Source organism: Loxodonta africana, chromosome 23 (genome assembly GCF_030014295.1).
Source record: "Loxodonta africana isolate mLoxAfr1 chromosome 23, mLoxAfr1.hap2, whole genome shotgun sequence".
NCBI classification, from domain to species: Eukaryota; Metazoa; Chordata; class Mammalia; order Proboscidea; family Elephantidae; genus Loxodonta; species Loxodonta africana.
The window spans coordinates 18,020,174-18,047,829 of record NC_087364.1 but is presented as its reverse complement, the minus strand read 5'-3'; the positions used below and the strand labels follow the sequence as shown (position 1 = coordinate 18,047,829).

The 27,656-nt window shown below is 45.3% G+C and overlaps 1 protein-coding gene across 1 annotated transcript in view; it reads left to right on the top strand.

The window, feature by feature from the left end:
* MTUS2 (microtubule associated scaffold protein 2) overlaps window positions 1–27,656 on the top strand; it is a 711,801-nt gene that overhangs the window by 541,078 nt on the left and 143,067 nt on the right. The window lies entirely within an intron of this gene.

Here is a 27,656-nt window from a genome sequence, read left to right as displayed (position 1 = left end):
GGACAGCATCGGGCTATGTTTGGCAACATTGATTCTAGTCCTGGTTTTACTTCTGACTCAGTAAGTTGCCTTAGACAAATCTCTTCATTTCTCTGAGCCTCTCACGGTTCAACACTGAAATCGGTTTGATGTATTTCTTCATATGCCATAGAGACGTTAGAGACTAGATGATGAGACTGGTTTTCCTGATGCAATCTCTCCTAACTCCAATTTTATTTATTAATTTTTATTAACGACACTCCTCTAGTAGGTTGTCAAGGAGCCCTGGTGGTACAATGGTTAAGTGCTTGGCTGCTAGCCAAAAGTTCAGTGGTTCGAGCCTACCAGCTGCTCTGCAGGAGAAAGATGTGGCAGTCTGCTTCTGTAAGGATTACAGCCTTGGAAACCATGTGGGGTAGTTCTGCTCTGTCCTGTAGGGTCGCTGTAGGTCAAAATTGACTCAACAGTAGTGGGTTTAGTTTGGACTTGGGGTTAAAGCTGGGGTTTTGCTTTTCAGAAGGTTGCGCAGCATCTCCTCCATTGTCATGGGATGTCTTGGGGACCAGGCTTTATGTTTCTCTATGAAGGCAATTAATCTGGGAAGAATGATTTAACAGCCTTGATTCCAAAAGAGATCATTATATGAAACAGAAAGGAAAGGGTGGAAATGCAGGTTTAAGGGTGAGATCTTTTTTTTTTTATTGTACTTTGGATGAAGGTTTACGGAACAAACTAGCTTCTCATTAAACAGTACACGTATTGTTTTGTGACATTGGTTAACAACCCCACGACATGTCAACGTGCTCTCCCTTCTCAACCTTGGGTTCCCTATTACCAGCTTTCCAGTCCCCTCCTGCCTTTCAGTCCTTGCCCTGGGCTAGTGTGCCCCTTCCATCTCCTTTTGTTTTATGGGCCTGTCTAATCCTCGGCTGAAGGGTGAATCTCAGAAATGACTTCATTACTGAGCTAAAAGGGTGTCCAGAGGCCACATTCTCAGGGCTTCTCCAGTCTCTGTCAGGCCAGTAAGTCTGGTCTCTTTCTGAGTTAGGATTTTGTTCTACATTGTTCTCCAGCTCTGTCCAGGACCCCCAAGGTGAGATCTTTGAAGCACATGGAGCAGGTGGTCCGTTTGCATCTTGGAGATGAGGTGGCCCGATTCTAGAATTTCTGCTCATTTCAGATCAGAGGGAGGCAGGGCCCCAGTGTGGTAGCATTCCCACTGCTGGTTGAGAATGGGGTGTGCCAGGCCCGGGAGCATCTCCTGAGGGCCAAGCTGACAGTATTCACGTGCAGGGGCCAGGGCAGCACGGGGAGGGGTTCCTCACTGCTGCCTCGGTTTTTCTGACAATGAAGAGAGGGTTGGCTTCTTCTCAGCAGTTACCCAGGGGATTCTGGGACCATCGGACCCTGGATCTGTTATTTGCATTAACCATGGACTAGTTAAGCTTCCCAGCCTCTTAATTTAGGAGGGTGGCTGATCGTGTGTTTGTTCTTCACTTTGAGGTAGGACAAAGCCCCTTTAGAAGTCATGGTGGCTCAACAGTTAAGCACTCAGCTGCTAACCGAAAGGTTGGCAGTTCAAACCCACCTAGCGTCTCCTGGGAAGAAAAGCCTGGCAATCTACTTCTAAAAAATCAGTCATTGAAAACCCTATGGAGCACAGACACGTGGGGTCACCATGAATCAGGATCGACTCAAGGCAGCCGGTTTTTGGAGTCCCTAGGTGGCACAAATAGTTAACACGTTTGGCCGGTAATGAAACTTTTGGAGGTTCAAGTCCACCCACAGGCACCTTGGAAGAAAGGCCTGGCTGTGTACGTCTGAAAGCCCAAAACCTTGAAAACCCTATGGGACGGTTTTACCCTGACACACATGGACTCCGCTGTGAGGCAGAGCCAACTCAACAGCAATTGGTTGGTTCCTCCCCTCCTCCCAGAGTTAAAGGTTTCTCTGTGCCCCACCCCCTGGGCTTCCTTGGAGCACAGTCTGTCTACAGCTAATGTTGTTTGCAGGGTAATGCCTGAGCCAGGAGTTCTATTTCTCTGCAATCTACACACATAGTCGTAAATCAGAGACCAAGAGAAACTAGCAGGTGATTTGTGGGCCTCTCCATTGGGCCACCCCACGACTGGAGCCGCACTGGACGTGACATTTTAGCAAGATGAATGGTGGGCATGAATTTCATTTCATTTCACTTCAGTAAATCAATCACAACAAGCAACTCCAGACAAGGCTCCTGAATGACCATAGCATTTCGCCTCCCAAGCTGTGCATGCTTTTGTCCTTCTGAACTGCAGCCCTCTCCAGACAAACCCCAGGGGGAAAAATGGACATTGTTTACAGTCTGTATATAACCGAACAGAATGAGCGGCTGCCCACGGTAGGCTGCCATACCTTCCGTGTGGTTTGAGATGATTGATTTGAGAGTTCACCATTAATACCCAACGAGACCTGGAGTCCTCGGGGAGCATCAATGGTGAAGTGCTGGGCTGCTATCCAAAAGGTTGGAGGTTTGAATCCACCCAGAGGTGCCTCAGAAGAAGAGCCTAGCAATCTACTTCCAAAAGGTCACCACCCAAAACCCACTGCCGTTGAGTCGATTCCAACTCATAGCCATCCTACAGGACAGAGTAGAACTGCTCCACAGGGTTTCCAAGGAGCAGCTAGTGGGTTCAAACTGCCAACCTTTGGTTAGCAGCTGAGCCCTTAACCACTGCCTCACCAGGGCTCCATATATATTTGTTGTTATTGTTGTGTGCTGTGGAGTCAATTCTGACATATAACAACCCCATGCAACAGAGTAGAACTGCCCCCATAGAGTTTTCTAGGCTATAATCTTTATGGGGGATCCCTGGTGGCACCATGGTAAGAGCTTAGCTGCTAACCAAAAGGTCAGCAGTTTGAATCCAACAGCCATTCCCTGAAAACCCAGTGGGGCAGTTCTACTCTGTCCTAGGGTCACCGGAATCAACTGAACGGCAATGGGTTTGGTTTGGTTTGGGAATCCTTACGGGAGCAGATTGCCAGGTCTTTCTCCTGAAGAGCCACTGGGCGTGTCTGAACTGTCAGCCTTTTGGTTGGTAGCCCAGTGCTTAACCATTGTGCCACCAGGGCTCCTTATGCTGTAGCATATCAGCCTGCAAAGCATGTTATAGTGGAGGGAGAGCCTAGGGCCAGCCAAGAGTCAGGCCCTACCCTGCTCCATCAAGCTGTGAGCTCTTGAGCACATCACTGCCCCTCCTTGAGTCTCATCCTCACCCCAATGAGAACGTCCTTGTCCTTGCTCTGCCTCCCTCTAGCTGAGTCACCTCTGACTTTTTGTCTCAGTTCCCTAGACTTCAAATAGGATTAATAATAACCACAAAGTTACTGTGAGAATGGGTGAGTTAACAGGTGAAATGAACCAATCCTCAACCCAACATTCTTTTTGAGTACAAGGACCTACCCTCAAAGATTTTACTGTCAGTCCTAGGTGAAGGAAAGGACAACACACAATACAGGGGAAGTCAGCACAACTGGACTAAACCAAAAGCTAAGAAGTTTCCTGAATACAACCAAACAGTTCAAGGGACAGAGTAGCAGGACCTGGGGCTTGGGGACCATGGTTTCAGGGAACATCTAGGTCAATTGGCATGACAAAGCGTATCAAGAAAATGTTCTGCATCCCACTTTGGTGAGTGGCATCTGAGGTCTTAAAGCTAGCAAGTGGCCATATAAGATTCATCAATTGGTCCCAACCAACCTGGAGCAAAGGAGAATGAAGAACACCAAAGACACAAGGAAAATATGAGCCCAAGAGACAGAAACGGCCACATAAACTAGAGACTCCATCAGCCTGAGACCAGAAGAACTAGATGGTGCCTGGCTACCACCAATGACCGCCCTGACAGCGAACACAACAGAGAGTCCCCGAAGGAGCAGGAGAAAAGTGGGATGCAGAACTCAAATTCTAGTAGAAAGACTGGATGTGATGGTCTCACTGAGACTGGAGGCACCCTGGAAGACATGGCCCCCAGGCTCTCGTTAGCCCCAAGCCATTCCTGGGGCCAACTCTTTGGACAAAGATTAGACTGGACTATAAGACATAAAATGATACTTGTGAAGAATGTGCTTCTTAGCTCAAGTAGATGCATGAGACTAGATGGCCAGCTCCTGTCCAGAGGCGAGATGAGAGGGCAGAAATGGACAGGAGCTGGTCAAATGGACATGAGAAATACAGGGTGGAAAGGAGGGGTGTGCTGTCACATTATAGGGAGAACAGCTAGAGCCCCATAACAACGCATGTATAAATTTTTGTATGAGAGACTAACTTGATCTGTAAACTTTCTCTATAAGCACAATAAAAAAAAAAAAGATTTTACTACCAAGCGGATGAAAAGGCATATAAGATGTGTATAAATAGTTCAAGCACAGTACAAGTCATTCCTTTTTCATTAAATACGTACTCTATGTTTGGCCTGGGGTGTACTTTAAGAATAGAAACAATTTTCTAATCTAGCTATTTAGTTTTTTTTTATATTTTTATTTTTTATATTTATATATTTTATTTATTTTTTTTTTTTATATATTTTTTCCAGAATGTGCTTATGGCATTAATTGTATCTCGGAAGGAAGTCACAATGTATAGGACCAGCTGACGTTGAGTCAACTCCAACTCATGGTGACCCCACGTGTGTCAGAGTAGAACTGTGCCTGATAGGGTTTCCAATGGCTGACTTTTTGGAAGTAGATAGCCAGGCCTTTCTTCTGAGGTGCGTCTGGGTGGGATCATATCACCAGCCTTTTGGTTAGCAGCTGGGCATGTTAACCGTTTATACCACCCAGGGTCTCTAACGTATGGGACGTCACTAGGAGAAAAGAATCAGAAGCCCAGATAAGAATTTCCATTTCTGTCCTGTGCTTTACTGCCCCCAGCAGAGTGACTGTGAACACCGTCAGCTGTGACACAGCCTCTGCCCAGCCTCCAGGGATTCTAAAGTGGTACATCTAAGTGCCAATAGCAGCCTCACACTTGTGCAGGCTCCAGGCAGCTCTGCCCCTGTGGCACGGCATGGTTCTCACCACGGGCCAGACAGACCTGCTGAAATCCACAGTCCCAGACCTGGTAGTGTAGGAATTGGTGTGACTCTCAGGGACTCACACTTCTCAGGGTCAAGTTGAATAAAAAAATAGCTTGCGTTACCTTTCTCTTGCTGTCTGGTTTCTGGAAACACTGCTCTTTAGCAGCCCCTGGTGGCGAATAGATGAAACAATACAGACCGTGGTCCTGTTGTATGAAGTGGGGTGCCTTGCTGTGTAGCACCAAGTTTTATGCAAGTTCCATTTAAGGGTGTATTTATTAAAAATTTATTTTTAACAAGATTTGTTATACTAATTACTTTTTTTCCATGTTAATTTGTGTCATATTTTTGTTATCGTTAGCTTCAGGAAAGTCATAGAAGATGATAGTTTTTCTTTAAGAAGCCCTAGTGGTGCAACGGTTAAGAGCTTGGCTGCTAACCGAAAGGTCGGCAGTTTGAATCCACCCAGCGGCTCTGTGGGAGGAAGACCTGGTGATGTGCAGCCTAGGAAGCCCTGTGGGGCAGTTCTGCTTAGTCCTGTAGGGTGGTCGTTATGAGTCAGAACTGATTCAGTGACACACAGTCGCAGAAGTTTGTCATTGCTTTTTATTCATTATTAAATATTTTAGGGATTAAACATGTGAAGATGAAATGTCAAATGTTTGTGTACTTTCTAAGGTTAAATGCAATTAATAATGCATCACCCTCCTTCTTCCCGAAGTATATGTATTTTATTTTACTTATTCAGCTTGTTATTACAATTTTTTAAAAATACAGAAAAGTGGAAAGAGTAACACTAAACACCCATCATCTGTATATAACAGTTTTTCATATTCACTTTTGTGTTTTCTTGTTCTTAAATCCAAGTAGGTATTTTTTAATGAAAATGCTCTTCTCACCTGCAGTTCACTTATGTTAATACTTTTTTTTTTTAATTATTGTACTTTAGATGAAGGTTTGCAGAACAAGCTAACTTCTCAGGTTCTCATTAAACAATTGATACACATATTGTTTGTGACATTGGTTACCAACTCCACGACATGTCAACACTCTCCCTTCTCGACCTTGGGTTCCCTGTTAGCAGCTTTCCAGTCCCCTCCTGCCTTCTCGTCCTTGCCGCTGGGCTGGTGTGCCGCCTTAGTCTCATTTTGTTTTATCGGCCTGTCTAATCTTCGGCTGAAGGGTGAACCTCGGGAGTGACTTCCTTACTGAGCTAAAAGGGTGTCTTGGGGCCATAGTCTCAGGTTTTCTCCAATCTCTGTCAGGCCGGTAAGTCTGGTCTCTTTTGTGTGTGTGAGTTAGAATTTAATTCTGTATTTTTCTCCAGCTCTGTCTGGGACCCTCTATAGCGATTCCTGTCAGAGCAGTCAGTGGTGGTAGCCGGGCACCATCTCGTTGTGCTGGCCTCAGTCTGGTGGAGGCTGTGGTAGTTGTAGTCCCTTAGTCCTTTGGATTAATATTTCCCTTGTGTCTTTGGTTTTCTTCATTCTCCCTTGCTCCCGACGGAGTGAGACCAGTGGAGTACCTTAGGTGGCTGCTCACAAGCTTTAAAGACCCCAGACACTACTCACCAAAGTAGAATGTAGAACATTTTGTTTGTAAACTATGTTATGCCAGTTGAGCTAGATGTTCCCTGAGACCATGGTCCCCACAGCCCTCAGCCCAGCAATTTGGTCCCTCAGGGAGTTTGGGTGTGTCTATGGGGCTTCCATGAAGTTGTGCTGGCTTCCCCAGTGCTGTGTACTGTCTTACCCTTCACCAAAGTTACAATTTGTCTATTGTCTAGTATTTTTCCATCTCCACACCTCCCCTACCTCGTAACCATCAAAGATAGTTTCTTTTTGTGTGTAAACCTTTTCATGAGTTTTTACAGTAGTGGTCTCATACAATATTTGTCCTTTGGTGATTGACTTATTTCACTCAGCTAATGCCCTCCAGATTCATTCGTGCTATGAGATGCTTCACAGATTCATCATTGTTCTTTATCGCTGCGTAGTACTCCATTGTGTGTATGTTTACCATAGTTTGTTTATCCATTCATCTATTGATGGGCATCTAGGTTGTTTCCATTTTTTTGCTGTTGTGAACAATGCTGCAGTGAACATGGGTGTGTCTGTGTCTGTTCGTGTGATGACTCTTATTTCTCTAGGATATATTCCTAGGAATGGGATTGCTGGGTCATATGGTATTTCTATTTCTAGCTTTCTACAGAAGCGCCATATCGTTTTCCAAAATGGTTGTACCATTTTGTATTCCCACCAGCAGTGCATAAGAGTTCCAATCTCCCCACAGCCAATAGAGGCTCTTTTTCAACCTGCCTCTACCAGGTAAGATTCTATAGAGGATTCAAAAAAGTAAAAGGCAGAGCTTCTAAATAATAATAATAATATGCTGTTGTTAGGTGCCATTGAGTCAATTCCAACTGGTAGCACCCCCTCATGACAGAGCAGAACTGTCTTATAGGGTTTCCTAGCCTGTAATCTTCATGGGAGCAGATGGCCAGGTCTTTCTCCTGTGGAGCTGCTGGGTGAGTTTGAACAGCCATCCTTTCGGTTAGCAGCCAAGTGCTTAACTGTTGCAACACCAGCATGCCTGGTGATGTAGCTAATGGGGAAAAAGTAATTTTAAAAAAAGTGAAACTATAATCTAAAAGTTAAACACTTATACAAGATGGTAACAGAAAATGTCCTAAGCTGATATTTAACCAGTAGCCATAAAAAAAAAAATGCCTTGTGCTCAGGGAAAAACCTGAATCAGGGACAGATTACCCAGTAAGCAAGGTACACACGGGCTTAATTGTATTTGCTTACTAATCTGTAGTGCACAATTTCATGGTGAAAACCTGAACCCAGATTAGTAAGTAAGCACAATTAAGCCCATGTGTACCTTGCTTACTAAGGTAGCGCGTACCGTGTTTACGGGATAATCCGCCCCTAAACCTGATGACTGTGGATGGAAAGGGAGTGGCCTAAAGAGTCAAAGCAGAGCAATGAGCAGGATTTGGGATCAGTAAAGGGGAAGGACAAGTAAGTACTTTGGATATGTCATCAGCAAAGACCAGTTGCTAGAAAAGGACATCACGTTTGGTAAAGTTGAGGGTCAGTGAAAATGAAGGAAACCCTCCATGAGCTGGATAGACACAGTAGCCACAACAGCGGGCTGAAACATGCCAATGACTGGGAAGATGGCGCGGGACAGGGCAGTGTTTCGTTCTGCTGTACGTAAGGTTGCCATCAACAAAGAGAAAGAGCAGACGTGCGAAGCGAACGCTCAAAGCCTGCCATCTGCACTTGTGTGTCCCTCCTCATCTCCAAGCTCTTGATAAATTAGTTGATGATTTACGAGTAGATGTTTAGCCCCCGGGAACTGTCTTTCAAGGCGCAATGGTTCCTCAGTAACAGATGGCAAGATCCTCATAGTCTAGGTAGACCAGATGCATCTGCCTTGCTCCAGAGCACCTGACTAGCTTGGTCCAAGACCAGGGGGTCCTTGGGGGGAAGGAGAAAAGAGACCGAGGAGAATGCTTTCGTAAAATAGCTGCTGCTTCTTTAAGCATGAAACGAAAACCCATTGCCATCAAGTCGATTCTGACTCATAGCAACACTAAAGGACGGAGTAGAACTGTCCCCTAGGGTTTCCAAGGCTGTAACTTTACAGAAGCAGACTGCCACATCTTTCTCCCACAGAGCAGCTGGTGGGTTTGAACTACAGACCTTTCTTTCATTAGCAGCTGAGTGATTAACCACTGTGCCACCAGGGTTCCCGATTTTAATGCAGGAGTGCATCACTGTGAACGTGTACCCCGCTGGGCTCCCAGAGCTCCACAGCAGTAGAGAAGTCACTGTGTCCACCAGCTCATATGCTTCACACGTCAGATTTCCTGCTGAGTGATGCTCACAGAACAGTAATCATACCAGAGAAAAAGTGCAAACAATAAGCTCTAAATGCTAAAAATGGCCGCTTAGCACAGTATTTTGCCCCCCTTTATACAAATGCCCTGTGATTATCTTCTCTTCCCTTGATTTTATCTCGAATCACTGAAGGTTTATTTTATGTTTTAAAATGTGAGCACTTCGGTCAGCATTCCTGACAGTTTTTCGGCATGTAACCTGGTGGGAAATGCTAGTCACAAGGCAAACTCAGGGTGAATTGAGTCTTCTAAGAATTGCAGCTCTGGACGGATGTTAACCAGTTGAGGTCCAGTAGGCCCTGACTTGCGGTGACCCCATGGGTGTCAGAGTTGAACGGTGCACCATAGGGTTTTCAATGGCTGATTTTTCAGGTGAGATCACCAGGCCTTTCTTCCAACGCACCTCCAACCTTTCAGTTAGCTGCTGAGCACATTAACTGTTTGCACTACCCAGGGACTCCAAAAGAATGGCGTGTGTCACAAAAGTAAGTGGCACACTAGCTTCAGGAATTTCTTAGCACTACAGGGTCGCTGTGAGTCGAAATCCACTAGACGGCAACGGGCTTATATGCAAACAAAGGTGCCCTGGTGGTGCAGTGGTTAAAGCACTAGGCTGCCAACCGAAAGTCAGCAGTTCAAACCCACCAGCTGCTCTGCAGGAGGAAGATGCGGCAGTCTGCTTCCATAAAGGTTACAGCCTTGGAAACCCTATGTGGCAGTTCCGTTCTGTCCTACAGGGTCACTATGAGTCAGAATGGACTCAGTGGCAACAGGTTATGCCCAAATAACAAATTATTCCCAATATCAAGGGGTAGCAGCCCCCAGCTGTGCCAAGCTGCTCTTCGAAGTAACAAGAGCCTCTAGTGTGTGATGTCAGTGATGGAAAAGGTTATGGTAGGTAGAAAATAGGCATCCCTGGCTGGTACCAATGGTTAACGTTCTTCAAGTCCACCCAGAGACACTTCGGAAGAAAGGCCTGGCAACCTCCTTCCAAAAAAATCAGCCACTGAAAACCCTGTGGAGCACAGTTCTGCTCTGACACACGTGGGACCACCGCAGGTTGGAGACAACTCGGCCACGACGGGTTTTGGTTTGGTATAGAGAGAAAATAAAATTACGAACAGCAAAGTCTGCTCAACTTTCATGGAAGATCCCCGGTATTGGAGCCTGAGAAGAGCCAACTTTATGCATGGTAAAATACGAATTTTATAGTAAGGTGCAATAAGATAAGAATAGATACGTGATTGAGGTGAAAAGTAATTGCCCTTATTCAGTTCATCTCTCTGACACTATCTCATAAATGGTTTGTTTTTAAAATGAAAGAACACCCCTTTTGAAAGCAGACAGACACCATGAAAGAAGAAAAATGAGTTTCATCTCCTTTAGGACAGATCTGCATGGTTTCTCCAGACCCTCGTTATCAGTTGGTTAAAAATGTTGCTGTTGGGTGCCGTCGAGTTGATTCCAACACATAGCAACCCTATGCAACAGAGTAGAACTGCCCACAGAGTATGCTAGGCTGTAATCTTTACAGGACCAGATTGCTAGGTTTTTCTCCCGAGGAGCCGTTGGGTGGCCTTGAACCACGAACCTACCAGTTAGCAGCCAAAAAAACTAATCTATTTCAAAAGAGAATGCCTTTAACACATTCTGGAATGTAGAACTCAATGTGACCGTCCTCCGGGCCGACAAGACGGCAGAGGGGAGGAGAGATGGTACACTATGAGGAGATGCCACTCGGGCTTTCTAGGCCCATCTCTGCTGATAAACACCAAGTCCCCCCTTAAATGCCATGTGAAAATTGTTTTAAAATAAATTAAATGCTGTAACTAAAAAAAAAAAAAAAAAACACCACTGCTGTCAAGTTGATTCCAACTCATAGGGACCACATAGAGTTTCCAAGTCTATAAATCTTTACGGAAGCAGACTGTCACACCTTTCTCCCAAAGAGCAGCTGGTGGTTTCTAATCGGTGATCTTTTAGTTAGCAGTCGAACGCTTTAACCACTTTGCCACCAGGGCTCCTCAGATGTTGTAACTAAACTCTTTGGCATTGAGTAGAGATTTTGACTCATAGCGACCTTACAGAACAGAGTAGAACGGCCCCGTAGGGTTTCCAAGGAGCAGCTGGTGGATTCAAACTGCCGACCTTTGGGTTAGCAGTCAAACGCTTTAACCACTGTGCCACCAGGGCTCCCAAATGTTGTAAACTCGCCTCCAAATGTACACAAGTCACAGTAATGGTTTTAAAAATAACTACTGCTCTAAGGATACTGAAGATATGAAACCCTGTTGCCTATGAGAGATGTCTGGTAATGTTCCTGAACCTCAATTTTTCTGTAAAATGGGGATACTAAAGGTACATCATCAGGGACAAGACTGGCATGAAGGGACTCCTCGGGCCCTGGGGCCTGTGAGTGAATTCAGTTTCTCTAACTCTGTGAGCCAAGCCCTGGTGGCATAGTGGGGGCCTGGCAGTGCAATGGTTACGCACTCAGCTGCTAACTGAAAGGTTGGCAACCTAGAAATCTGTTCCTGTAACGATTACCACCATCACCACTACCCCCACCCCCGCTGCAAAAAAAACAAATCCAATGCTGTCGAGTCAAATTCTGCCTCATAGCGACCCTATAGGACAGAATAGAACTGCCCCCAAAGGATTTTTAAGGCTGTAATCTTTACGGAAGCAGGCTGCGGCATCTTTCTCCCAGCGAGCAGCTGGTGGGTTCGAACAGCAGACCTTTTGGTTAGCAGCTGAGTACTTAAGCACTGCCCCACCAGGGCTCCTTCCATCAAGATTACAGCCTAGAAAGCCCTATGTGGCAGTTCTGCTCTGTCACATGGGGTCGCTATGAGTAGGAATTGACTCCACGACACCCAACATCATGCGGGGCCCTCCAGAGAGAAGGGGCACCTGGTAAACTGGGCCTCAGAGGATAGGAAAATTTCCGGAGGCAAAGGTGGAGGAAGGAATGGGGCATTCCAGGCAACAGGAGGACCGTGAGCAGGTACAGGGCTGGGACAGGGCAAGACAGCCCTGCAGGAGTCAGGAGACGAATTGCCTCAAGCTTAGAGTGTGGGACTGACAGTAGACATGAGGCTGAAGAGTTGGGGGATTTGAATAGCAGAGTGAAGCAAGGGGACTTTATTCTGAGGCTGGTGCAAAGGTTAAGCCCTCAGCTACTAACTGGAAGGTCGGTGGTTCAAATCCACCAGCGGCTCCGAAGGAGAAAGAACTGGTGATCTGCTCCAGTAAAGATTACAGCCAAGAAACCCCTAGAGAGCAGCTCCACTCTGGCACCCAAAACAACAACGATGAGGAGGCGCTGAGAGTTATCAGAGAACTAAAGTGTTTTAAGCGTGTTTTAGGAAGACTGGTATGGCAGCAGGTGTGCAATGATGGCAGGAAGAAAATCTCTAGGGAGAAAGTAAAACTGGGAGGCTACTGCAATCATCCGGCAAGAGGGATACAGGGTCAGGATGAAGATACGGGGTCTCAGTGGAAAGGAGAGCATAGATACAGAACCCAAAGACTGAGGTGAGGGTCTGGCCACTGAGTGGGCTGGTGGGGGCTTTCACAGATATGAGATGCACTGGATAAAAAATGATGAACCCCACCATCCCCTCAGCAGGACGCCCATGTGGAAATCACAAAAAGCTGGAGTGCTAGTGTTAGGAACTTAGGAATTACGTGAGAGTGGTATAGCTCAGAAATTTTTAAAGGGGTCATGGGTTCCCTTTAAGACATCTTCTCTGAAACTGGAAAATACAGTGATGCCAAAACAAAAAACAAACCTGTTGCCATCAAGTCGATTCTGATTCATGGCGACCCAGTGTATCACAGAGTAGAACCGCTCCACAGGGTTTTCTTGGCTGTAATCTTTACTGAAGCACATTGCCAGGCCTTTCTTCCATGGTGTCCTGGGTGGATTTGAAACACAGACCTTTAGGTTAGTGTTGTTGTTTACTCTCAGGTCAGTTCTAACTCATAGCAACCCCGTATGTTACGGAGCAGAACTACCCCATAGGGTTTTCTAGGCTGTAATCTGTATGGAAGCAGAATGCCAAGCCCTTCTTTCATAATGCCCTGGACAGGTTTGAACACCACACTTTAGGTTAGTAGCTGAGTGCAAACCGTTCGCACCACGTAGCAACTCTGGGGTCCCCACTAGAGTGTTATAAACGTGAGTCTAGATCTCAGGAGAGAAAAACGGCAATCCTAGTGAAGTAAATCTGGGACTCATCTATATAGAAATGACACCAAAAGGGAGAGACCAACAGGACAGTTTCTCAAGGAGCAAAGTGGACACAGGAGAGCTCCGTGGGAAATGTCTGTGCTTCTCACGTAGGAGCCTGAGGAGGGGAGAGGCCAGGGAAGGAGACAGAAGAAGTGAGAAAAGTGGGAAAACTCCATGCTACCGAAGCCAAGGGAAGTGTTTCTAAAAGGTGTGGATTAAAATACCGTCTATTAGAAAGTGGTTGAGAAGGACACAGAATGAGAAAACACCCTAGACTGTGGCCATTTGAGAGGAGTATCTGTAAAGAGGAAACCCTGGTGGCATAGTGGTTAAGTGCTCCAGCTGCTAACCGAGAGGTTGGCAGTTCAAATCCGCCAGGTGCTCCTTGGAAACTCTATGGGGCAGTTCTATTCTGTCCTACAGGGTCGCTATAAGTCGGAATCAGATCGACAGCAGTGGGTTTGGTTTTGTTTATCCTGGTTCCTCCACCGTCAAATAATCCAGCAAAGCCTTTTCTCCTGTGAGACGTGGCAGTGGCGACACCTAGAGGACATCGTCTGGGAGTGATAATCTGTGCCCATTCCAGGAACCATCCCTACCAAGGGAGCCCTGGTAGTGCGATGGTTAAGAACTTCGCTGCTAACCAAAAGGTTAGTTGCTCGAACCTACCAGCTATTCCGCAGGAGAAAAAACCTAGCATTGTGCTTCTATAAAAATTATTTAAAAAAAAGATTAAACCCTATTATAGAGTTTCCTGTAAAATAAACCTTTTGGGAAAGTTCTAAATGTGACATGGGGTCACCATGAGTCAGAATTGATTCAAGGGCACCCAACAACATTCCCACAAAAAGCAGGCGCTGTTTGCCTCCGCCTTGCTCGTGAAAGTGTGAATTGCAGACCTACTTAATCCACACAATTAACTGAAATTAGGTTTGAAATTTACAACACACCACTACTTTCATTTTTCATGTTATCCCGGATAATCGCGTGATAAAGACAGCAAGAATAAGATTTATGCAGTATGTTGAAAGCTGTTTGCCTGTGAGATAATTCGTAAAAGCAGTTGTGTATTGCACTAATGTCAGAGTCAAAATAATACACTTCTGTGTAATTCTGTCCCTGGGGAGAGAGGAAGCTCATCACTTCTGCCTCACCAGGAGCAGAAAGAGAGGCGTTCCAAGTTCAAAATTATTGAGACGGGACAGTGTTCTCTGGAAAACCAAGGTTCATCACAAGTGCTGTGCTTAGAGAGCGGAGAGAAGCTGATGGTATTTCTCTAATTCTTCAATGGTATTACGCCAACTTTCATTTGAATTTAAAAGAAACTCAGAGCCAGGATTTTATGTTTAGAAGGAATGGAGGCAGAAGGAACCCTGGTGGTATAATAGTTCAGCACTCAGCTGCTAACCAAAAGGTTGGTGATTCAGACCTACCCAGTGGGTCCGAGGGAGAAAGACATGGCGATCTGCTTCTGTAACGATTAAAGCCTCGGAAACCCTATGCGACAGTTCTGCTCTGTCACATGGGGTCTCGAGGATTTGAAATCCACTCAGTGGCACCCAACAACAACAATGATGTTCTTTGTAATACAACAATTTGCCAACAAAATAGAAAATTTCCATTTTTCCTTGCTAAAAATGTAACACCTCTGCTCAGCTATGCGAACAGACATGGGTTTTAGAATGACTGACTGAATAAAATAAAAAAGAATGGAGGAGGCCGGGGGGGGGACAACAAATGCAACGGATAGAAAACTGGTACAAAGATGATAGATAAGAATCCAAAAGTGCAACCTGGAAGTGGGCACCTGGGCCTGAGCAGAGAGTGCTCCAGAAGCCTTCTAGTTCTGGTTCAAGAAGTGGACACTCAGAGACACTTAAGGAAACACCCCCCCACCACCCCCTTATGCTTTTCTTTTCTCCATTTTCTCATGCCCCAGCCTGCAAGCGACTTTGTGGTGGTGGCTGGTGGCAGCAGGAGTCCGTTGAAGCCAAAACCTTGAGGAAGGCAAACTTCCCTGTGATTGGAGAAGCTCTGGATCCAAAGGTGGGGCAAACCCCCATTGCTTTTCTTATCTCTCTCTTCTCCTGCATTTAGCCTTGAATATGGGCACAGTTAAGGAGCTCTGATAGCGAAACAGTTAAGCACTAGGCTGCTAACATTAAGGTTGGCAGTTTGAGCCCGCTCAGCAGCTCCACAGGAGAAAGACCTGGCAACCTGTGCCTGTGAAGATAACAGCCAAGAAAACCCGAGGGAACAGTTCTGCTCTGTCACACGGGGTCACTATGAGTCGAAATTGGCTCGAAGGCACCCAACAACAACCCAGCGTGGACACAGTTTCAAGAAGTGCCCAGCAGAGTGGGACAAATCAAGTCCCAGCTTTCTGGCTGGAGGGCTAAAGAGAGGAGCTCAAGGGACCTGGCAAGGGCCGGGGGGACTGGGCAGAGGGAGGAGCTTGGGGTGGTGAAGAACTTACAATTGTTGATGAACCCTGGGCTCACCCACCAGCTGCGCATGTGTGAATATGTTCTAGCTTCCAGATGAAGCCCTAAGGCTAGCCCACTAGCCCTCCATGAGGCGGTCTCTTTTTACAGATGGGTAAACAAGCGTAGGAGTCCTTGGGTGGTGCAAACAGTTAATGGGCTCAGCTGCTAACCTAAAGATTGGAGGTTTGAGTCCACCCAGAGGCACCTTGGAAGAAAAACCTGGCGACCTACTTCCAGGAAATCAACCACTGAAAACCCTATGGAGCACAGTTCTCCTCTGACACACTTGGGGCCTCCATGAATCCTGGTCAACCAGCCGACAACTGGAGAGAAAAGGAGCTTGAGGGATGAACTGAGCTGAGGCTGCACGGCTGATAAGCAGCTGAGGCGGGATCTGAAGATACTTGACTCTCCAACCTGTGTTCATCCCTCCTCTGCTCCGCACTGCCTCTCAGAACAAGTAACAGCCAGGTTAGCCCAGTCCCTCGGGCCTCAGGGCTCCCACAGTAGGAGACGGAGAATGTTGGAGGGAAACAGATTTCTGCTTGGGTAGCACTGGCATCGGGATGGTCCACAGTGGCCCTGATATTACCCAGATGGGAATCTTAATTGGCACCAGAGAATAGCTTATAATTGGTCAACTCTCTCATACTCCAGTGAGTTTGTAGTTTTGTTTGAAGCAACATCCTTTAACATTTGCTTCATCTCTAAAGACGACAAAGAGTTTGTACTATAGTTGGGTGTTCCCAAGGAAAGTCCCCTGGCCCCACTGATTTCTCTGTGGAGTTCATGTGGCATAGTCAGTGAGTTGTAACGTGTTGGTAGTCTCAGGAACTCCTATATCTAATGGGTAAATTGTTCTTCTAGAAGAACCCGCCGGATATTGGTTCATAGGGTACTTTGTTTTTATTGGAGTCCCTGGGTGTGCAACTAGTTAATGTGCTCAGCTGCTAACCGAAAGGCTGGAGGTATGAGTTCACCCACAGGCACTTAGATGAAAGGCCTGGCTATCTGCTGCTGGAAAATCAGCCTTTGAAAACTCTGTGGAGACAGTGGTACCATGACAAACATGGGGTTACCATGAGTCAGGGTCAACTCGACAACAAGCGGTTGTGGTTTGTTTTTATTAGTGAAAAGTACATAGAAGTCAGCTAAGGCTGCTACACAGTAGCCCCATGCTGGAGGATAGCTGTGCCTGTCAGCTTTGGCATCCCCTTCTAGAAAAATCTAGATTGATCTTAGGAGAGCTATGCATAACGAGAGAAGGAAGAGGTGGAACGACCCAAATTAGAATCTGTAGCTGGTTAGAACCCATTCTGCAGCTGGCAATCTGTAGCTGGACCTTAAGGGGGCTGATTCCTGGGCTTCCACCCAGATATAGGTGGTGCTACAATTAGGGAAGAGAGAGAAAGTTCTGTACCAGGAAGAAAATCTGGGGCATGTAAAGTAAACTAGACAGAAAAAAAAAAAAAGACAGAGTAGGGAGAAATTTTGCAACTGTAGCAAGCAAAGGTGGAAGATGGGTAAGGTTCCTACCACAATGATGCAATAGGTTTTGATTCCATATAATCAGAAACCATGGTGCTTATAGCAGGGGTTATGGTAGAGAAAATAACCTTTCCAGAGTAACAGAATTACTTTTAGGTATTGGGATCAAGAGGAAATTATATACTGTTTATTCGTCATTATTGTTAGCTAACAGGTGGCAGTGATGTTTCAGTGGTAGAATTTTCACCTTCCACGTTGTAGTCCCAGGTTTGATTCCTGGCCAACACACCTTATACACAGCCACCACCTGTCTGCCAGTAGAGGCTTGTATGTTGCTATGAGCCTGAACAGGTTTCAGGAGAGCTTCCAGACTAAGACGGACTAGGAAGGCAGACTAAAATGGACTGCTTCCAAAAATCAGCCAATGAAAACCCTGTGGGGCACAATGGTCTGATTCTCAGCTGATCGTGGGGATGGTGCAGGACTGGGCAGTATTTTGTTATTTTGTTTATGGGGTCGCCTTGAGGACCCCATATTAAGCACTTGCCTGCTAACTATAAGGTTGGCAGTTTGAAACCACCCAGCAGCTCCACAGGAAAAAGTCTTGGCAATCTGTTCCTGTAAAGATTACAGCCAAGAAACCCCTATGGGACAGTCCTACTTTGTCACATGGAGTCACTATGAGTCAGAATCAACTTGATGGCACCTAACCACAACAATATGTGCCAAGCACTTTGACAACACATCATGGTGAGGGTGCTGTCATTAGCTAGAAAGATGAATTACTTTCCCAGAAGCCACACAACTAAGTCAGAGCAGAGCTGAGATTTGAATCAAGGTGGCTCTACCATTAAAAAATTAAAGCCCTGTTAATCACTGCTTCCTGCTCCTCCCTGTTAATCACTGCTTCCTGCTCCTCCCTGTTAATCACTGCTTCCTGCTCCTCCCTGTTAATCACTGCTTCCTGCTCCTCCCTGTTAATCACTGCTTCCTGCTCCTCCCTGTTAATCACTGCTTCCTGCTCCTCCTAGCGGTTTAGTTCCAGAATGATCCCGTGATAATTAACAATGTCTGTCAGCTGGGATTCTCAGTGGTTTGGCAGAAACACGTAATCACCTCTCGTTTTGTGATCTGATGTGAGCAGCCAGTCACTTGGAAGAGCAGTTTGCTTGGGGGATGTTTGCTAAATGGATGTTCTGCCAAACCTTTCTGTCTCTCTCAATCCTGCGTTTGTTGACTCTGACCTCTGATTCTTGGGACCTGAGAAGCCTTCATCCTGCCACCTGACCTGCAGATTTTGGATCCATCAGCCCCTGCAACCACATGAGTCAGGAGAAGCTTCCAGCCTGACGCCTGACCCAAGGATTTGGGACTGGCCAGCCGCCACAGTTGTGTGAGCCATGTCCTTGAAATAAATCTCTTTATATTTATTTATAAATACACTTCACTAGTTTGGCTGCCGTAGAGAACACAGCCTAAGACAGATACCTAGTACGATCAAGTGAGAAAATGCAGTCCAGAGGAAGCACAGAATTCGGGATCCGAAAACCTGCCTCAGCTCTGGCCCTCAGTACCACTGGGACCTGGAAAACCCACAGAACCTCTCTGGGTTTCACTTTCCTCGTCTGTACAAAGAGAACATTCTGGGGGCAGGGGAAATTGAGATAATATATATGACTGTGTTTTGAAGACCCTAGTACTTTCTGGTGATGGCTATTTATTCAAAAAATAATTACCGAGTGTCTGCTAAAGGGCCGCAAACTGTGTTTGGGACTGGGATACAAGAGTGAGCAAACAGACCTGATTTGTGCCCCCATGGAGCTTAGGGTCTGACGCAGAAATTGATGGAGTCATCATCAAAGTGATTAAAGGCTTTGTGGGTCTGTCCAGTCAGTTGGCATAACATTGTTTTTAGAGTATCTGTTCTACCTCCTACTTTGGTGAATACACCTAGGATCTTATAGGTTTGTGAGCGGTCACACAAGATACAACAATTGGTCTGTACTCACAAGGAACAGCAGAGGAAGAAGGAGACCCAGGAACTGGAGAAAGAACTGGGCTGCAGGTCTGATTGAACTACTACCTCCATTACCATGAGACCAAAAGAAATGGATGGTGCCTGGATACCACTACTAAACATTTTGATCAAGAACCCAGTCATTGGGATCTTGATCAAAAAGAGGAAAAAACGTAGAACAGAACTTCAAATTCTAATTGGAAGCCAGACTTACTGGATACATGGATACTGGAGGAACCCGGTAATCTATTGCCTGGAAACAACTTTTAAGCCTTGAACAGAAACTATCCCATGAAATCGTCTTTAAAGTAAACAACAATTTAGCTATTTAATAAAGAATAAGGAAGACCAAAGAAGAAGCGATGCCTTTGAATTATGGTGTTGGCAAAGCATATTGAATGGACTGCCAGAAGAATGAACAAATCTGTCTTGGAAGAAGTACAGCCAGAATGCTCCTTAGAAGCAAGGATGGCAAGATTGCATCTCCGTACTTTGGACATGTTATCAGGAAGGACCAGTCCCTGAAGAAAGACCTCGTGCTTGGTGAAGTAGAGGGTCAGCGGAAAAGAGGAGGACCCACGACAAGACGAACTGACACAGTGGCTGTAATAATTGGCTCAAACATGGCAACGATTGTGAGAATGGGGCAGGACCAGGCAGCATTTCATTCTGTTGTACATAGTAGATAGGGTCGCCGTGAGTCAGAACCGACTCAGGGTACCCAACAACAGCAGTAATAAGGAATATTTGCCTCCCTTGAGCAATGTGCTCTTTTTAAAGAATGATCTATACGAGATTAAATGGATAACAGTAACTCTAAAGACGAGAACTTTTAAGGGGCAGAGAGTCTAAGTTAACGGTGGTGGACCCATACAGGCAGAGCAGGGAGAGTGGTGACACAATGTGAAGTATGTAACCACTGTCAATGAACGTATGTGTAAAAATTGTTGAATGGGTGTATGTTTTGTTGTGTATATTTTAACCCCATAAATTTTTTAAATGCATATAAATTGCAACTATGATACATGCTAAAGGGAGATGTATTAAAACAGTTGGAGGTGGGGTGCTGAGACATAACCCAGGTAATCAGGGAAGGCTTCCTGAGGAAGTGTGTGTGCCCTGAGATTGAAGGAAGAGCTCAGGGAACAATACTGTGGCAGGATGGGGGCGCTGCACCTCCAAAGCACTGTGTGGCATGGGGGAACATGGCACATCCAAAGAAATGAAGGAGGGAGGTGACTAGAGCAGAGAGGGGGGACCTTGATGCAAAGGGAGGTTGGGCAGATGGCTGACGAACCAGACCTTGCAGTGCTCAGCAGTGGGATAGGGACTTTTGTCCTTAGCAAAGAGCTAAAGTTTGTAAAAGGGTGCAGCCACTGTGGATAACAGTGTGGAGGTTTCTCAAAAGTTAAACAGAGTCACCATGTTGTTGTTGGGTGCCGTTGAGTCAGTTCCGACTATGGATCCCACATGACTGAATGGAACTGCCCCATAGGGTTTCCTGGGCTTTTTTTTTTTTTTTTTTTAATATTTATGGGAGCAGATCACCAGGCCTTTCTTCCGTTGTACCACTAGGTGGGTTCGAACTGCCATCCTTTTGGTTAGCAACCAAGCAGTTAGGCACCAAGGCTTCTTGATACAACAGTTCCACTGCTAGGTATTTACTCAAGAGAATGGAAAGCAGGGACACAAACAGATACACCAGTGTTTACTGCAGCACTATTGACGACAGCTGAAAGGCAGAAACGACCTAAGTGTCCATCCACAGACGAGGGGATGACCAAATGTGGTGAATACGTACAATGGATTGGTACTCAGCCAGAAAGAGAAATGAAGTCCCGATACACGCTACGCCATGGATGAACATGCTGCATGAAGTCCATCAGTCACAAAGGGCATGTATTGTATGGTCCCACTTATAGGAAAGATCTAGAAGAGGCAAATGTATAGAGACCAAAATTTATTAGTCATTACCAGGGATGGGTTAGAGGGAGTCATTGCTTACGGGACGCTGAGCTTCTGTTAAGGGTGGTGGAAGAATTTGGAAATGGATAGAGGTGGTCATACAGCATGAGCATAATGAATGTCACTGTATGTGGAAAAAGGGTTGAAATGGCAAGTGTTTGGTTATATATATTATATACTCACTTCCATTGCCACTGAGTTGATTCCGACTCATAGTGACCCTATAGCAGAACTGTCCCATAGGGTTTCCAAGGCTGTAATCTCTACCGAAGCAGACTGCCACAGCTTTCTCCGGGTGAGTGGCTGGTGGGTTTGAACCACTGGCCCTTTGGTTAGCAGCCAAGCACTTCACTACTGTGCCACCGTGGCTCCTTATCTGCTTATTACTGTCCTCAAAAATCACCCACAGGCTCCTGGCAGAGAGAAAGCATTTCTGACTTCTAACTGTCCACTTTGTCTCAGTAATAGGGAAATTTACTCATGCAAAACTTAAAAGTAGTTCAGGTACAGTCACTTTGGGGCCCATTTAAAACAAGGTGACCTACATCGTATATAATTAAACCTAGAGTGGGTTGCATTTTGAAAAATGCCTGAAAGTTAATGAATGCTTTTTCAGCACACCACAGCAAAATCCCCAAAGAAAAGAAATATATATGTATATATATATATATACACATGTGTATTTATAAAACACCCTCTTTGAAGCCCTGGTGGTGTAGTGGTTAAGTGCTACAGCTGCTAACCAAAGGGTCGGCAGCTCGAATCCACCAGGCACTCCTTGGAAACTCTATGGGGCAGTTCTACTCTGTCCTATATGGTCGCTGTGAGTCAGAATTGACTTAACGGCATTGGGTCATTGGTTTTGCAAATATATTTTGTGAGAGGTAGACGGCAGGGTGAAACGTCACTGCCAAAAAATCAACCTTCCCTTCCACCCAAAGAGCCTTTTTCATAATGAAATCGAAGTAATGATGAGTTCCAGGTACTTCTTCAAACCAAAATCAAAAACCAAACCCGTTGCCGTCAAGTCGATTCCGACTCACAGTGAGTCAAGCGGAAATCCTGTGTCCACTGGACTTCTGAGATTAGATTATCTGAGTATTCTGACATAACCATCATTATCTATGCCCTCCCTCAAAGAAAAAAAAAATACCAGCTTCTTGTAACCCAGAGTCTGACCCCATACGTTTGTCCAGAGGAAAAGAACTTTGCATGTACGGTCATGGTCTAGATTGTTCTTTCAGCACTTAGAAAGGTCAACCAAATGGTCAGGGAGAAGATCTCAGTCCAAACTGTATTCTGAGTTCTGTGCTCGTTAGCGAAGGCTGACCCCTGCAAGAGCTAACGGATTAAAACGAAGGTCTCTGCTACTTGTGACTGCCAGGGACCATGTTCTGTTTCATCTTCAGTCCTGACAACAGCTTGGGTACCATGAAACCTGTCTAGCCACAGGTGTTGGCATCACCCTAGGGCAAGTAGCTGCAGACAGCCAGAGCCCCCACCACAAGTAGCCTCATCTGCTTCAGCCTGGAAATCACTAGAACACAGCAGCCCCACAGCTGTGGACCTCAGCCGGAAATACTCCCAGCCCACTCATGTGTCCACCCCAAAGGCAGACCAGTTGTCATCAAGTCAGTTCCAACTCATGGAGACCCCATGTGTGTCACAGCAGAAGTGTGTTCCATAGGGTTTTCTTTTTTTATTTATTTCAGCAAAACATATACCAATTCAACAGTTTTCTACATGTACAATTCAGTGACATTAATTACATTCTTCAAGTTGTGTAACCATTCTCACCCTCCTTCTCTGAGTTGTTCCTCCCCCATTAACATAAACTCACTGTCCCCTAAGGTTCCTACCTAATCCTTTGAGTTGCTGTTGTCATTCTGATCCCATATAGATAGTTCTTCAAAGAGCACAATGCTCAAGACAAACATTTTTGGAGCCTTGGTGTTGCAGTGGTTAAGAGAGTGGCTGCTAACCAGAAGGTCGGCAGTTCAAATCCACCAGCCACTCATTGAAAACCCTATGGGGCAGTTCTACTCTATCCTGCAGGGTTGCTGTGAGTTGGAATTGACTCAACGGCAACGGGTTTGGTTTTTTGGGTTAAACAATTGTTTGGTTTTAAGAAGACTTCAGGGGATATTTTTGGTTTCAAATTTAAAGATTATCTACGGGCAATAGTTTTGGGGGTTTATCACCATAGAGTTTTCAGTGGCTGATTTTTCATAAGTAGAGCACCAGGCCTTTCTTCCTGATGCATGTCTGGTTGGACTCGAGCCACCGATCTTTCAGTTAATAATCCAGCAGTTAACCGTTTGCTCCACCAAGAGATTTCTGCTTCTATGTCCAGCCTGTCTTAATCTACTTTGCTTATTTGAAACAGTTATTTCTACTTGAAAACAAACCACAGCTCCTGGTCGAGTAGTGCCAGTGGCCTAGTTTTAACAGTGTGACGGGGGGACCACCATGTCAGTGGGTAACACTAGCATTAGTGTTCTAATTCCATTCTAAATCCCAGGTAGATTCATTCACTCATCAAATTTGTCTCCAGGGCCCGCGCAGGTGCCAGATGGTCTACTGGGCTCCAGCAGGAAGCAAAACCAACACAGGACCTAACTGGTTTTTACTGGTTTATGACAGCACAGGGCTAGCGTCTTGGAACCTCAGTAAATGTGGGATGGTTAAAGGAATCACCATCTTAGAATGCTTTGAATGAACTGAATGAACAAATTTAGAATTCATTTTTTGAATAAATGAAAGGATTGAAATGAACAAAGGAAAGAACACATCAAGGTTTAAGACCCTCGCCTGGTAAAAAACTTTCCTTCACATTTGCTGACAAATTTTATTGAGGAGTTTGTTTTCTCCTGTATTGGTTCATGTATGCACACGTAAGTCCGGCTGCCCCATTACTCCCCTGTAGGAGAGCCGCTCCAATAACCAGCACAGTTGCCATCCTGTAGATTCCATCTCATGGTGACTGCATGTGTGTCAGAGTGCAATCGTGCTCCGTAGGGTTTTCAGTGGCTGATTTTTCAGAAATAGACTGCCAAGCCTTTCTTCCAGTGCACCTCTGGGTGGACTCAAACTTCCAACCTTTCGGTTAACAGCCAAGCACATTAACCGTTTGTGCTATCCAGCTCCAATAAGTCTGCATTTTAAATAGCAGAGATTTTAAAAATGGGAAAGGCATGACACCTCCTTCCTGCTTGGCTTGCAAAGGCCCAGGTCATACTGAGAGCAGGCTCCAGGCCCCGGATAGGACTGTTCCCTAGAGAAGGAGTTCAGGGATGACCCTTTTGCTAATAAGCCTTGCTGTTTGTGCCTTGGTAGATTTTCTACTCCACAGGTTTAAAGGTTAATAGGTCTAGAATCTTGAGGTTGTCATCGAATCATTCAACAAATCTTTATTGAGTATCTACTATGTACTAGGCCTTATGCTAGCCCCTGGGCTTCAAGATGAGAGCTAGGGGACAGTAATAGCCCCTGCCATCATTGAGATTTCTTTCTGCTGGGAGACAAGCAACAAATAACCTTACCTGTAAAACCCACCACCGTTGAGTTAATTTCGACTCATAGTGACCCTATAGGACAGAGTAGAACTGCACCATAGGGTTTCCAAGGAGCAACTGGTAGATTCAAACTGCTGACCTTTTGGTTAGCAGCCATAGCACTTAACCACGGTGCCAGATAGATGTAAATTTGTTGTGGTTGGATGTCGTCTGATGGATTCCAACTCATAGCAACCCTATGTGACAGAGCAGAAATGCCCCATAGGGTTTTCTTGGCTGTAATGTTTATGGGAGCAGATCGCCAGGTCCTTTACCTGAAGAACCCGTGGGTGGTGCAGTGGCTAAGTGCTTGGCTGCTTACTGAAAGGTTGGCAGTTCAAACCTACCGAGTGGCTCTAAGGGAGAAAAAACCTGATGATCTGCTCCCATAAAGATTAAAAAAAACAACCAAACCTGCTGTCATCGAGTCGATTCTGACTAATAGCAACCCAATAGGGCAGAGTAGAACTGTCCCATAGAGTTTCCAAGGAGCCCCTGGCAGATTCGAACTGCTGACCTTTTGGTTAGCAGGTGTAGCACTTAACCACTATGCTACCATGGTTTCCATAAAGATTAGAGACCAAAAAACCTTATGGGACAGTTCTTCTTTGTCACATGGGCTCAGTATGAGGTGGGATTGACTCAACAGCACCCAACAACAACAGTGAGGGTGCTATTGGAACAATTGATAATGGAATCCTGGAGAAAAGTGGACCAGAGCAGAGGCAGTTATTAGGAGATACTGGGTGGTAAAAACCCAGTAGCACTCTGTGAAGGGTTGGCTAGAGGGGTGGATTAGGGAATGGTGTTCAGGGAGAGCTTGGCTTTGGGTTTGCTTAACTACGTGGCTGGTGGAGCCATTTACTGAGATTGGTCTGGCCCAATCCACTGCCTTATAGACTAAGGTCCTGTGAATGGCAATTAGCATTTTTCAATGATGCTACTGATATTTACAGTCACTTTGATGACTAAGGTTCGTCTAACCCAAGCCATGGTACTGTAATTTCAATTATCTCATATGCATGTGAAAGATGGACAATAGAAAAGGAAGACCAAAGAAGACCTGATGCATTTGAATTGTGATGTTGGTGGGTCTGCAAGAAGAATGAACATATCTGTCTGAAATATAGCCAGAATGCTCCTTGAAAGTGAGGATGGCGAGACAAGGTTGGACATGTTATCAGGAAGGACTAGTCTCTAGAGGACATCATGCTTGGTAAAGTAGAGGTCAGCAAAAAAGAGGGAGACCTCCAACAAGATGGATTGACATAGTAGCTGCAACGCTGGGCTCAAACATGGCAACGATTGTGAGGATGGTGCAGGACCAGGCAGTGTTTTGTTCTGTTGTTCACAGGGTCACTATGAGTTGGAGCCAACTCAACAGCACCTACTGACAACAATATAAAAACTAGAAACTCCTTTATTCGGTCACAGGAGAAATACAGCACGTGCCCATGACCATGTCACCACTTCATTCCGAAGATGCATTTTCTGCAGCATAGAACTTTATTCTGCTTCCCTGTGACATCGCAGCCATGTGGCTTTGAGGACCCAGCGCACTCCTGCCCCCAAAGCCCAAGAGGAGTCACTCCACAGCTCCACCACCCTACGTGAAATGAGTCCAGGGTGTTGGGCAGAAAGCCAGGATGGGAGGCTATCTCTCACTGCAGGTCTACTTGACTCATCCTCATTCCATTCGCAGTGACAGGCTCCTGTAGAATTGCTGGTATCATCAGTAGAAAAATTAAGATGGGGTTTGGGAGGTTGGCTTTGTTCTCTTCTAATTGTTTTTTTTTATAGTTTACCTAAGTAATTTTGTGGCTATAATGAGGTGCCATTTGGTAAAATATGGCATGCTGAGCTTTCTAAGCAGAGGAATCCAGCAAAATAGCATCTAGGTGCTTTCCTCAGCAATCTATGTAGACAGAAAGATTGCTGACTCTAAACTTTGTTCTCCAAGGTCCAAATTCTGGCCTCCATCCACACATGCAGGGCTTGGTTCAGTTCCTATTTTATTTTTGCTTCTTAGTTATCAAAACAAGGAGCCCTGGTGGTACAATGGTTAAGTACTTAGCTGCTAATCGAGAAATCAGTGGTTGGAACAGAACCAGCAGCTCTGTGGGAGAAAGAAGTGGTGATCTACGTCTATAAATACTAAAGCCAAAAAAAGCCCTATGGGACAGTTCTACTCCATCACATGAGGTCCTTATGAGTCTGAATCGACGCGACTGCACCTAACAACAACATCCGTTATCAAAACAGCTAATTGTTAACCTTATTTATAATCATCAAAGTCAATTTTGACTTTCCTGGTAGGCATCTTTTTATGTTAAAGCTGAAAAAAAAAATTAGGCCACTTTTGCAGGCAGAGTAAATTGGGCTAAAAATGGGAAATACCTTACTAAGGCACGTGGCTTCTGAATGACTCGTACTAGATCATCACCTTTGAGTTTGGCTCCATTGGTCTATGATTTTCGATGTGCTCATTCTCAACTTTTGTATCCCTTTGAGCTGAAAAAGACATTAATATTTTGTGTATCACTGTTTATAGCTTGTTGAAGGCTGTTGTCTGGCCCCAGCACTATTTCCTAAGGGAGCTGCCATTATAAAGGGACCACCTGCGTCCATACACCCCTTTCCTTTTCTAATAGCAACCACAGTCTGTAAATCAAGCTTATTAACATCTCGGCGACAGTGGTCTGTACTTGATGCCTTTGTTTTCATCGAAGCAGATCTGGGTTGAGTTAATCACAGTTTCCTTTTACTCATAGAGAAAAGAGAACCCAAAGATGTTTTGACAATAATAGTTTTGCTTTTTTTAATACATAGAAACAACTAAAAGGAAAGAACGAGTAAGGCATCGTTATTGTTGTTGGTGTTGTTGTTAGTTGCTGTCCAGTCCATTCCTACTCATGACAACCTCATGTGTGTCAGAGTAGAACTGTTCCATAGAGTTTTCA